We start from the raw sequence: 13219 nt of genomic DNA, 5'->3' as shown, positions 1-13219 counted from the left end.
CCCGCCTCAACGCTCAGCTGATGGGAAAAGTTGCCGAGTGTCTCTGCAGACGACTCCCACTCACAAATACACACTCACAATTCATTGCAGAAAACGTAAATCATGTTCGTAGATGCAAAATAATCGGTAATATACAATGAAATTTGTCGATGGCACGTAGGAAAAGATGAGAATGTAGAAAATACAGTTTTATTAAGGGTTGTGCCAGGTAATTTATGGTGCGGCAACTATTCCATTCATTTGTGAAGTGCAGTGCAGGCCGGACGTGTGAGAGGCTGCCTGTGGATATACCCTTGTTTTGATCACCATCTAGGGTATCCAGGAGCGGCACAAGTAGACAGTGATACAGGTGAAATGCGTCAATGGTACTGAGCAGTTTAGTAAGGAAATATCCGGTTGCAGGAGGTAAAAGAGGCAGAAATTAGTGGTATTGGTCCGCGTGGTGTGGCACAGAAAGGGCGCCAACTCCAAGTGCCCAACCCATAACTTATTTGGATTTTATCGACGATTTCAGCGAATTCCCGTAGGTGATAGAAGGTAAGTGAGACCAACACAGGTACACGTAAGTGCATCCCCACCTAACCTCTTCTCACACTGTTAAGTTGTTCCTTGAGCTGATGCTTTCTCCACTGATCTTTAAATCGTTCTCATGAAAAAAAAAAGTCATCTTGAGGTAAGTATTGTGCAAAACGAGGTAACTTAATGAATGTTTATATCAGTGAAGGTGTTACGTGTACTAAGGAAGAGAACTGCTCCAGTTCTCCAGATATTGTACAAGCTGTCCAAATAAAACGTTTTCCCAGCAAAGATACCAGATGAAACAAATGGTCAACATGGATGAATAGGAGGCTAAAATATCCTCTGGGGGAGAAGAGAGGAATTTTTAGTCTCATCAGTTGAAAGGGTGGCTTTATGAATCAGTACGACCCTGCTAAAAGAGGTCAGAAAAGTGATAAGAAAAGATAAATAAAACTATAAAATTAACTGTGTATGTCTAATTTCCCTGACGTATATCCGGCGTATATCTAGGTAATTGGACACCTTTGCAACGTTTGGATATTTCATTTAGGCTCGCCAAGACCATATCAAGATAAAATGTGCATACCATGACAACAGTTATGTAATATACTCAGCAAGAGTAATGTGATATAACAGGTGACAACGGTAAGATGGCAGGAGTGTTACTGTTCATGGTTCCTTCTAATATCTTGAGATGTCGAAGCTGCCGTTATTTTGAGGGTCTGTGACGTGGTATGGGAGAAGATTCTTGAATTAAACTGTTACCAAAAGTTCTGTCTATAGACAAGGCTTTTGGTAACAGAAAGGGAATATGAGGCAGAGGTGGAGATATAGATGACAAGAGACGTCATAACTGGTAATGGTAGTTAGTTTAATATGTTTATTATGCACCCCATACCCATCCTGTGGGCGGTAGTCAAAAGATTACAGAGGTACATAATTGGTCCAGGGACTGGACTCCAAAGTTTTGATAGCTGAGCAAGTTAGAGGTAATGAACTCACAATTTACAAAGGTAATGAACTCACAATTTACAAAGGTAATGAACTCCAGGTAAGTCTGGTCACAATCATGACAAGTTACAAAGGTATTTACAGATTACAGAGGTACGTAATGGGTCCAGGGACTGGGCCCCCAAAGTTTTGATAGCTGAACTAGTAATGGTAGCAACCCTATTATATGAAAGTTAAGACACATGTGCAACATCTGGATATCTTTATTGTAGACGTTTCGCCATCCAGTGGCTTTATCAATACAGATTCTAGGACATAATAGGAAGACAGTAGAACTATATACAAACATGTTGCACATGTGTCTTAACTTTCATATTGTCGGTATTTTATACCTTTCTTGCACAACCCTATTATATGCGTCAGTGCCGGAGGCTTAACAAGTAATGGCAAACATGCGTCAGGGAACGTAAGTACGCCTTCAGTTACAACGACACGAACAATGCGTGCGTGGTTCACCATAGTTGGTATGGTCATCTGATGAAGTGCGAGGAGCCAGGCTTGTCATTAAAGAAATTACCGCCGAGAAGACGCCGCTTCAGTCTTCAGTGATCGCTGCTCCTAAAAGAAATCCAGTCCTTTCAGTATTTCAGTCTTGTTGGAACCCCAATGAAACTAAGCCATGTTGACTTTTTTTTTTGGGGGGGGGGAGGAGGTTATCCAAGGTAATTTACACATATATTACTATGTATGATAATTTGTGTAACTGTATTCATGTGTACCCGTACCTAAATAAATTACCCCTTCAAGACACCGTGGATAAGTGACAGAAATACGAGTGACCTGACGCCCCCCGCACCTGTCTTCTCATGACCTCTATAGAATTTATAAAATTTATTAAATAGTTTTTTTTTTTAGTGCTGCACAAGTGTCTTATTTACAATCTGTCCGCATATCGTATAACATAAGGATAATTGCCGTTATTTAAATACCTTGCTGTCTTTATGAGGAAACTCGATAAGTTCATCAAGTCATTTTCCTGATCAGCCGGGCTGTGGTGCTACGTGCACAAACAGCATGATCGATCAGGCCAACAACCAGGAAGGTTGGTCTACAAATGGGTCGCTGGGGTGGTGGTCCCCCGGAAGCGGAAGCAACTACAGATTCCAGATTGCAGAGTGCATACACTATGGAGAGTGCGAGTTTTCATTTGTGATTAACCTTAAGCACGTAATGCCTCACTAAACTACCGTAACTAGCCTGGTAGTGTGTTTGTAACCCTCACTGAACTATTGTGACTAACCTGGTTGTGTTTTGCTAATCCTCGTTAAGCTTCCGCAACTAGCTTGGTAGTGTATAACCCTCACAATTGTGACTAGCCTGGTTGCGTTTTTGTAATCCTCACCAAACTACCGTAACTAAACTGAATCACAAAATCGTAATGACCATAACTAGCCTGGTGGTGTGTTTGTAACCCTTAGTAAACTATTGTGACAAGCCTGGTTGTGTTTTTGTATCCCTCAATAAACTTCTGTGACTAAACTACCGTAACTAGCCTGGTAACGTGTTTGTAACTCACTAAACTACTTTAACTAGCCTGGTGATGTGTAACTTCATTAATCGATCGTAAATAGCCAGGTAATGTGTAACCCTCACTGAATTACTGTAACTAGCCTGGTAGTGTTTGTAGATTCACTAAACTATTGTGACTAGCCTGGTAGTGTTTGTAACCTCACTAAACTATTGTGACTACCCTGGTAGTGTGTAGTAGGCGCAGTTATATACGGTATTCCTGTCATGACTTCCATTAGGTATTTGACGAATTACACACATTTATAATGCCTGTTTTTTTATTTTGAAGACGTTTCGCCAGCCAGTGGCTTTATCAGTTCAGTACAGAGATTAATACTCACCACCCTATTTATTGACTACTTTTAGCCATATCTTGAATATTTATCTGCTTATTGTAGCTGAGTGAACATACTATTGAAATATGCGCTGGTTAAGTTACTCTTCTATAACTTGCTCATGTTAAATTGATTTTTATATATTTATATTGATTTAGTAGCACTGACATTCAGTATTCGTAATTTTCGGGAATTCGGTGGGTAACTTAAAAAAAAAAAACGCAACCATGAGAATGAACGCCTAACAAAACAAGTCGTAAAATGTTTCTGATGGTGGTGGTCAAGGTGAAATAGTTTAGGCAAAAGTAGGTGTTCTAGGTTGTTGTGTTTTGTTCGCATATTTTTTTTTTTATTCGTGCGTATTGTGAGTAGCATAGTGAAAGATATTGTTTTCGAGAGTAGTTATAGTAACTGATTAAGATCTACCCATGACTTCCATACAATGTTTAAGCTGTCGTAGCTGGTAAATCCTAAAGGATATCCTCCTCGCTCTACTCAAGTCTTCCAGCTCAGGCTAACACATGCATTACCTCGTGTATGACACCCATCCAGTGTGATGGTATATGACAGGGAAATATAACTTGTCTTTGTTTCCACAGTGTAACTATCATGTAGAATAACGTAACCGCACACCGAGAATGCTCAAAATTTTGTTTAAAAGCTCGCAATGAGATTTAAAAGTGAGGAATGTAGTGTAGTGTAGTGTGACATGGTGGTACTGTCACGTCACCCTACACGTGTATTGTCCATCTCGGTTCAGCTAGCAGCAATATATTGGGTGGTCCCCTGTGAGCTGGCCCCTGGGTTAACACATCTACTCTTACAAGATTAAGGAACCTCGATTATTCGTTTGTTTCTTGGGACTCTTATATGGCTACCAATATTAATGGAATTATATTTTGATTTTATACTATGTTGCATTATTTAATCAGAGTGTGGGGAGAAATAGAGGTGTTTTTTTTCTGTGTATGTGTGGGATGTTCCTTGGTGCGGTCCATTTACCGAATCTAGGTAATAAAATTCGGGTACGGTATCTGATCTCTGACCATAAAGTTGCTTAGTGAAGCTTGGAGTTTGGAGAGTGTTTGAGTTAAGAATCTCCATAGTCCCTTATTGTAGTAGTTACCCAATTGTTGTTGTCATGTGTGGTTTTGTATCTATTTTCTTAGTTGTATTTTTTATTATTTTTTTTTTTGGTGGTATATGCGATTGTTTCATTTTTTTTCTATATTCTCTATATTGTATTTGAAAAAGTCTAGTAAGCGAAATGTCTGTTAATATTGTAACTTGTTAAAAGACACATAACGAAAAAATCTTAATTAATACGACGCTTCACTTGCACGAGGCTTTGTCATAAGAACATAAGAATATAAGAACGAAGGAACACTGCAGCAGGCTTACTGGCCCATTCGAGGCAGGTCCAAGTCTCCTACCGGCTTAAGCCAATGCACCCAACCTAGTCAGGTCAGGTCACATTGACTTAAGGGAGGAACACGGCAACCGACCTGGTAGCACAAGCTATCAGGTCCAACTCACACCCACCCACATCCACTCATGTATTTATTCAACCTATTTTTAAAGCTACACAACGTTCTGGCCTCTATCACTGTACTTGGGAGTTTGTTCCACTCATCCACAACTCTATTACCAAACCAGTACTTTCCTATATCCTTCCTGAATCTGAATTTTTCCAACTTAAAACCATTCCTGCGAGTCCTGTCTAGGCTAGATATTTTCAGCACACTATTTACATCCCCTTTATTTATTCCTGTCTTCCATTTATACACCTCAATCATATCCCCCCTAATTCTACGTCTTTCTAGAGATTGCAGATTCAGGGCCCTTAGTCTATCCTCATAGGGAAGGTTTCTGATACATGGGATCAACTTTGTCATCCTCCTTTGTACATTTTCCAGAGCATTTATATCCATTCTGTAATACGGTGACCAAAACTGTGCAGCATAATCTAAATGAGGCCTAACCAAGGATGTATAGAGTTGAAGAACAACCTGAGGACTGTTAGGTAAGACACATATGCAACAGTTAGACAACTTTATTCCGAAACGTTTCGCCTACACAGTAGGCGAAACGAAACGGAATAAAGTTGTCTAACTGTTGCATATGTGTCTTACCTAACAACCTGTCGGTATTGTATACCATTTTGATGTTCAACCTGAGGACTCCTATTATTTATGCTTCTTGATATAAAGTGTTACTTAACACCTTGTACTGTATGAGTATTTTTAATCAGTTTTCGGCTACGCCGGCGGACATCAACATCCTGGTCGATCAGGCCTTCAAGAGGAAACTGGACAAATATCTTCACCAGAGGGAGCTGGACAGATACCTAAAGACGGTGCCGGATCAGCCGGGCTGTGGTTCGTACGTTGGATTGCGTGCGGCCAGCAGTAACAGCCTCGTTGATCAGGCTCTGATCCACCGGGAGGCCTGGTCGTGGACAGGGCCGCGGGGGTGTTGATCCCCGGAATGCCCTCCAGGTAGGTACTAGATCAACCAGGCTGTGATGGATATGTGAGACTGCGGTCCACCAGCAGTAACAGCCCGGTTGACCAGGCTAGCACCGGACGAGATTGGCCCATGACCGGGCTCCGGGAGTAAAAAGACTCGAAACTCACCAAAGGCAAAGACCAACAACCAGGGGACTTAGTGTGGGACTCTGCCTCAGGGACAGTGACCCTCGGACGCGATCACAGGTAATATCAACTAAGTCCTAATTGCTGCAATTGTGACTTGATTCCACAGTCTGTCGATAATGTCAGTTCTAGCAGGCTGTTCCTGCTAGCGGCCCACCAGACCACGTAGCCATCACAACCTGGCTGATCAGGCACGTTCAGTAGATAGTGGTCCCGTTCCTTCATGGTAGAATACATTTGATAAAACGAGTGAGGTGTGTGTGTGTGTGTGTCTCAGCATATATCTCATCTTAAGTTGTTAGTGGGACTGGTAGAGGTGAAGTTTTCTCTATCAACGACGTTAGGCTACACGTCCGCTATTTGGAACAAGATACTTGAGTGCAGTGCGGAAAAAGGTTTGCTCTTCTATACAGCTCGTGGTCTGGGAAGTTCCGCTGTTTCACTTATAAAATGTTTCTTTCATCTTGTCATTGTTTATGGAACCACCAACATGGATTTAAACATGATAAATCGTGTGTTTCTTGTGTTTTCTGAGCACAGTGAAAGAACACGGGCTTAACATCCGTGGGGTCCTAACTATTCAACCTATTACCAACACGTATCAGAAATATTGTGTAAGCGTAGGCGTAGTTATTCAGAAGAAAACTGGATCACCACAGATTAACCAGGCTGTGATAGATATGTGGGTCGGCGGGCCGCCAACTTCAACAGTCTGGTTCAGCAAGTAGCCAACGAGAAGTCCTGGCTCCAGACTTCTGCTGCGTGAGTAGGAAAAGCCTCCAAACAGGTCACAGGAATACCAAACAGTGCAGTGCAAGTTGGGTAAACAGGGCTGATAAAATCGCCTTAAGTCAGCACATAGTGGAAGTAACTAGATTAGAAAACACCTTTGACCTTTCATTCACACATAATGAGGATCTGGTACGGAACAAAACACAACAACTTCTCTAATAGAACACCACTTGGGAGTGGTCTCTGTTCTGGTTTCACCTCTTATAAGCAAATTCTGTTGCCTCTCAGTCAGCTATACCTTAATAAGTGAACTTTTCAAACCTACATTATCCCCTCAAGGAAGGTTCCTTGATGTTGGTGAGGGGCTCTTGATTTAGGGAATTGGATCTGTGCTCCAGTTCCCCGAATTAAGCCTGAATGCCTTCCACATCCCCCCCCCCGAGGCGCTGTATAATCCTCCGGGTTTAGCGCTTTCCCCTTGATTATAATAATAAATAATTCAAACCTACATGCACACGACTTGAGCAGCCCGAAATACTGAGTCTTCTGTAGAGCTAAGATTGATGTGCGGGACTAAGTGTCAAACACTCACTTCCAAAGCTCTCAACGGCATCCATTATATCATAACCGTTAGGAAATTGATAGGCCGGATAATTAGAACCTTCAGTATAAAGATGCGACGCCAGTGATGTTTCTCTAAAAGTACTTGTTCTCTCTCAACTGGAATACATACTGCTGCAAGCAAGCAACTCCACTTAATGAGGGAGAAATCACAGTTCTAGAGAATGTACAGAGAATATTTACTGTGTATAAATTCAGTGAAGCATCTGGTGAGGTCAGGTAGGACCGCAGGGACAGTGGACCCCAGAATCAGCTTGATAAAGCTCCTGGGGAGCGAAACGTTGCCACAATAAAATGTCACATTAGTTGCACTTGTGTCCTTTTACTTTACAAAAGATAACTGACAGCTAGTCTACGATAACTCGACTAGACAAGTGTATGAATAATGTAAGTTGCATTTACTGTGATAGAAATTAATGATTTAATAACACAATTTTGTTTTTATCTGTCCTGTATTTTTTTTATGTTGTACAAGAACTTCAGTAATGAGGAGAAAAACGTTTGTTTACACACGATGGGGGTAATTAGGGTAAGTGGCAGGAATGGTATTCCCAGCCCAGCGCTGATACGGACAACTTGTTACGATTTTGTTGTAATTTCAGTTATGCTTGTAAATTTAGCCGGGATGATTTGCTCGTTAGTGATGCTAATTGTCTCACGTCTAGATTAAAAAAATAATGAAGTTTGAAACACATTGTAATTGTAAAATTGTGACTAAAATCTTCATTGGATATAAAAGCCTAAATCCAGGAACACAATTAGTTTTTATTTTCGATAATGTAGATAATTAGGCATCTATACTTGCGATGCAGGAGAACACAGATCTTCGTGTTGAACCAGAAGACAGCAGCTGATTGAACATTAAAATGGTATAAAATACCGACAGGTTGTTAGGTAAGACACATATGCAACAGTTAGGTATCTTTATTATGAAACGCTTCGCCTACACAGCAGGCTTCTTCAGTCAAGTACAGAATTAGTAAGTAAGTAAGTAAGTTTATTCAGGTATACACAAATACAGTTACATAGAATTATCATACATAGCAGCATATGTGTAGAGAACCTAGGATAACCCAAAAAAGTCAGACAGAGTGACTTATTTCCATTGGGGTCCTTTTACCTTATTATTATAGTACAAAGGTTATAATATTTTCTTATTATTCTACAATGAAGATAACATCTTATTATCATACTAAAAAGACTATCTGCTACACCAAGGTCATTAAGACTATCTACAATACGAGGGTCATTACAAGGAATAAGGTAAAATTTACACGTATGTTAGCTAAAAAATAGAAAATCATTCCCCTCCCTTTCTGTAGCTACATTCATCAGACACCTTTTGGCACTCTTCTTGAACTGGTTCACGCTATGACTGGCTTTGACATGTGCGGGTAGTCTGTTCCATTCCTTTATTGCTGTACAATAAAAGGTGTTTGAAGCCTGGCCACTGACTGTGGGTACTACAAAGTTGTGCTCTCTCCCCCTAGTACTATGATTGCTTTGGTTCCCAACCTTGACAAAATTGACAGCAAGATATTCTGGACATTGTTTGTGAGCAATTTTATAAACATGATTTAGCTTCAGTTGTTTTACTCTGTCTTCAACATTCAAACAATATTGTTTCAGACTATGGAACAATGCTCTTCTCCAGACTGAGGGACTGACCACCTCAAAACTTTAAGGGTGATGGACTGATTACATCGTCTTCAAGTATCTTCTGCTTCTATCAACTTTTCTGTACTTGACTGAAGAAGCCTGCTGTGTAGGCGAAGCGTTTCATAATAAAGATACCTAACTGTTGCATATGTGTCTTACCTAACAACAGCAGCTGATAAATTAGCTTTTGAATTACAAGCTGTGCACGTGAGCGGTAAATATCCCGGGCCATTCATTAAGTGCAAGTGTGAGTGGTCACAAAGGTCACACCAACAGCTTTCTCGCGCAAACCCACAACTGTGTTTTCTTTCTATAACTCCAATAGGCTTAATTAAGGCTCACATTGAAGGAACACATCACGAGTTGTACCCTAGGTGTTGCAACTGTGTTGTAATCCCTTTCATGAGTGTTGCACGTGTGTCTTGGTTTCCACGACATACTGATTTGTTAGCATTATTTAACTCCAAAATATAATTTTACATTTCTATAACCCCAGTGAGTATACCAACAACAGTAATACTGAAGTATGTGGATGTTTCCGTTGTGATGTTAAGCCGTGTTTGTGATAAAGTGGATTTTGTGAGAGCAGTAGCAGGGGCTGATGTGTACATTTTTGTGTTGCGTCTAAGTTGTTAATAAACAAGCACGGGATCCGTGTTTGTCATCCTAATAACACGTGAATGATTCCACATCACTTTGTCCCTCTTCATGCTTAAGACTCCTGGCACCAACACTCTTCCTCTCCACTCATTCTCTCTCTCTCTCTCTCTCTCTCTCTCTCTCTCTCTCTCTCTCTCTCTCTCTCTCTCTCTCTCTCTCTCTCAGCTCAGGATAGTTTACAATATCTGTTCCACCAGTTGAGGAGAAAGACTTAGCTCCCACTGACTTCCCAGATGAAGTCAAGCGTTTGTTGACTCTGTTGAACAAAGTCGTAAAGCCATTGCCTTACCAGGTGAGAAGATGGGTATAACAAACTTATTGTCCCATCATATTCCACTTGAACCTGGTACTAGACCTATCTATATACCTGCGTACAGACTGCCTCATTCACAAGTTGCTGTCGCAGAAGAATTGATCAATCAAATGCTTGATGATGGAGTTATTGCACCTAACAATTCACCTTGGAATGCGCCCTTGATCCTAGTACCTAAGAAGGATGGTACTTGGCGCCCAGTGATTGACTTTAGGAAGTTAAATGCGAAAACTATCCCAGATCGCTTCCCACTTCCTGTACTGGGTGATCTTTTACGTAACATCGGAGATAACAAAGTCTTTTCAACCCTGGATTTGTTACAAGGGTTTTGGCAAGTCCCTCTTCACGAGGACAGCCAAGAGCTAACTGCATTCTCCACTCCTACAGGTCATTATCACTTCCTCCGTATGGCGTTTTGATTACGATCCTCCCCTATCACGTTCTCAAGGCTCATGACTAATATCTTTAGAGGTCTCATAGGTAATGCACTTATGGTGTACTTAGATGATATAATCGTCATGTCTAAAGACGTGGATACACACTTGAAAAGACTTGATGTAGTACTTGGTAAGCTTGAAGAAGCCAATTTAAAGATCAAACTGTCTAAATGTCAATTTTTCAGATCAGAAATTAAGTTTCTTGGTCACGTAGTCACTCCTAGAGGGGTTACGACTGACCAAAGCAAAGTAACTGCAGTACTAAATTTTCCAACTCCCAAAACTGCTGATGCCGTAAGATCCTTTGTGGGCTTAGCAGGTTTTTTTAGATCTTTCATTGCCAATTTTTCTTCCATAGCTGCTCCTCTAACTGAGTTGCTTAAGAAAGATGCTCCTTTTGTTTGGACCTTCCGTCAAGAAAGAGCATTCCAAACTTTAAAACAAAAGCTAACATCTGCTCCAATTTTGAAATTTCCAGATTTTTCTAAGCCCTTCTATCTGACTACTGATGCTAGTTCTATTGGCATAGGTGCCGTACTAGCTCAGAAGACTGATGGCAAGTACAACGCAGTTGCATTTGCTAGCCGAGTCCTTACGAAGGCTGAACATAATTATACAGTAACTGAGCAAGAAGCTTTAGCAATAGTATGGTCTTTAAAGCACTTCCGAGACATTTATCAGTACTCTGTTCATGTCTTGACAGACCATGCTCCACTGATACCTTTATTCCAGAACAAACAACCTACTGGAAGGTTAGCCAGATGGACCTTGACTATCCAAGAGTTCAATCCCACCGCTGTCACCATTTGTCATGTGGGTTTTCGATACGTGGATAGGGTAAGAATACTCACGTAGGCTGGTAGTACATATAATATATAACGGGAAGTATGGAAAGCGCCAACAGCCGACCTGCCTCTCTCTGCTCTCTATCTTGACTGACCCATGAGTGCCTATGGGTGAGGGGGTGTTTGAAATCCTGCTATGGTCAGCAGCAATATGAATACAGTCAGTGATTCACGCAGAGACGGTTGGTAGTGAGTCATCTACTGGTACACTGGTTACTGGTAACTGGTTACTACTACTGAGATATTAAGGATGAGAGTCTGAAATCTTCAAGAAGAAACTGGATCACTAGCTCCGCGGTGTGCCAGATCAACCAGACTGTGATGGATACGTGGGGCAGAGGGCCGCCAACAGCAACCTGGTCAACCAGACAGCAGGGAGGCCTGGCCCAGGGTCGGGCCGCGGAAGTAAGGACAACTTTGGAAACAGGTGACAGACGCTCACACTCTCAGTGGACGCTCTTAACACTACCTAATTATAGAGATGGAGTGCACTTTTAGTCTTCATAATGCTTAAAGGATCTAAATGCATTTTAAGGCGTGCACAGAGGACTGACACAGCATATACTATAAGTCTTTCAGTGCACTATAAGTCTTGCAGTGCACGGATAAATAAGGAATTCTGAACTTGCAGTCTTCAATGTCGTGGAATACTGGGGATGTGATTCAAGTGTATAAGTAGAAGATTGGCGTAAATAAAGATGATATAAGTAAAATTTTGAGAGTATTAAATCAAGACAGAACTCCCCCAAAAAATGTTCAAACTGGAGAAATTAAGATTAAACATTGGTATAGCACTTGAGTTGATGGGTCGAGCTAACAGCCAAGTAGCGTCATTGAATCTTATACTTAGAGTGGCTTTTATAATATGTTTGACAGATACCTGAAGGATAATAATTGAATAAACGTGGGCTTGAAGTCAACAGTGCTTTGCGAAACCCAATATTTTCGCTGAAGTTGGAATTTTGTGAAACATAAGTGTTTCTAGCAGAATATGAGTCTTCAAGTGTCTAGATTGATAATCCAGCTGGTGCCACTCTGCCATCCTCCAGAAATATGAGAAACAGACTGTCAGGTGGTCGCCCATCATCCGGGAATACTAAACAACGAATAGATCACAATGATTAGTGACTATTCTGGCCAAATTTAGTGCTAACATGTTTTTAAGTAGAGGAAGTCACCTGTTGTACTTTCATGTTGATAAGGATGCTGTGAGGATCCCATATAAATCGTATATCCAAGATGGCCATCATTTTTACCATTAAGTATTCGTTCCATCGTCTTTTGGATTAGGTAGGGAAAGGAAAGTGAACTAGACAGCATACATAGCTTCGAAATTTGAGTGGATTACAGTAGTAGATAACCTTTACTGCACATATAAGTTCCATCAAACACCTTAACTGCTGGGAACACTTGGAAGCGCAGGCGAGAGATACATCATAATCTACACCTGGAAGATCCTGGAGGGACTGATCCCTAATATGCACACAGAAATCACTCCTTACGAAAGCAAAAGACTTGGCAGGCGATGCAACATACCCCCAGTGAAAAGTAGGGGCGCCATTAGTACACTGAGAGAAAACACAATAAGTGTCCGGGGCCCAAGACTGTTCAACAGCCTCCCACAAGCCATAAGGGGAATTACCAATAGACCCCTGGTTGTCTTCAAGAGGGAGCTGGACAGATACCTAAAGTCAGTGCCGGATCAGCCGGGCTGTGGTTCGTACGTTGGACTAAGTGCGATCAGCAGTAACAGCCTCGTTGATGAGGCCCTGATCCATGGACCGGGCCGCAGGAGCGTTGATCCCCGGAATACCCTCCAGGTAGCTTGATAACTTGTGACATTTTAGCTAGATAACTTGTTTCATCTTAGCTGAGGTGCGACATAAAAGGTGTGAGTTACGAGCTAAATGGCTAGCATCTATTT

At 41.3% G+C, this 13219-nt stretch overlaps 1 protein-coding gene across 1 annotated transcript in view; it reads left to right on the top strand.

Annotated features, from left to right (window-relative positions):
- The first annotated feature begins 252 nt into the window (after positions 1–252).
- The window catches only part of LOC128689293 (Cyclin-dependent kinase 4), a 564556-nt gene continuing 551589 nt past the window's right edge, over positions 253–13219 (top strand). Inside the window, exon 1 of the mRNA XM_070086124.1 lies at positions 253–537. The gene's annotated coding sequence lies outside the window, so the exon portion shown is untranslated. The remainder of the gene's footprint in view (positions 538–13219) is intronic.

This window comes from Cherax quadricarinatus, chromosome 18 (assembly GCF_038502225.1).
Source record: "Cherax quadricarinatus isolate ZL_2023a chromosome 18, ASM3850222v1, whole genome shotgun sequence".
Taxonomy (NCBI): Eukaryota; Metazoa; Arthropoda; class Malacostraca; order Decapoda; family Parastacidae; genus Cherax; species Cherax quadricarinatus.
This window is presented reverse-complemented; position numbering and strand designations above follow the sequence as displayed.